This window comes from Triticum dicoccoides, chromosome 1B, assembly GCF_002162155.2.
Source record: "Triticum dicoccoides isolate Atlit2015 ecotype Zavitan chromosome 1B, WEW_v2.0, whole genome shotgun sequence".
Lineage (NCBI taxonomy): Eukaryota > Viridiplantae > Streptophyta > Magnoliopsida > Poales > Poaceae > Triticum > Triticum dicoccoides.
The window spans coordinates 102,025,515-102,026,484 of NC_041381.1; positions in this window are offsets into that span (position 1 = coordinate 102,025,515).

Genomic DNA, 970 nt, shown 5'->3' on the forward strand with positions numbered 1-970 from the left:
GGAATCGCATCCGGCATAATTATCCATCACTGATCCATTGCCTACGAGCTTTTCATATATTGTTCTTCGCTTATTTACTTTTCCGTTGCTACTGATACAACTACTACAAAAACCCAAAAACATTTATCTTTACTGTTGCTACCGTTACCTTTATTATCATACCACTTTTGCTACTAAACACTTTGCTGCAGATACTAAGTTATGCATGTGTGGTTGAATTGACAACTCAACTGCTAATACTCAAGAATATTCTTTGGCTCCCATTGTGTCCAATCAATAAATTTGGGTTGTACTTCACCCTCGAAAACTGTTGCGATGTAACATCCCAAATTTTCAATTTGGAATGTTATACATTAGATCATCAATGCATATCATATTTTATTTGCTTTTGGTTTTGATCCTAGAAATTCTACGCAACTCAAGGACCCACGGAGAGAGTTGGGGATTTCGTTATTTTCATATTTGAGTTTTCTCAAATTTTGGGAATATGATCATTTGATTTTATTTATATTATCATCAATTATTAATATTACAAAAACATGAGAGAGGGAATAAAATGACTTTCCCAAAATAACGAAATATTTAGGATTTAATAATAAAATCAAATAAGATTTTATTTCGGAGTTTTTCGTTATTTTATTTGAATTTAGGAAAAATATGCATTTTGCCAAATTGCATTTAGGCCCCAAATAAATGTTCACTTTGTCGACCCTGATTTTAGAAGTCCGGGAAAATTTATTTCGGGATTTTTATAGTCTGTTTAGTATTTCTTTTTATTTCTTTTCTGAGCGTAATTATTTAAAAAAAACGCGAACCGCCTTACGGGCCGTGCCCGAGCGGGACTCCGCCCGGGGGCAGCCTTTAAATAGCAGCCGCCCGAGCGCCCCCAGCCCACCAGCGCCCGCAGCCAGCCCACCCCGCCCCGAAACCCTAGCCGTCAGCCCCGCCGCCCGCGCCAGCCGCCGCCGCC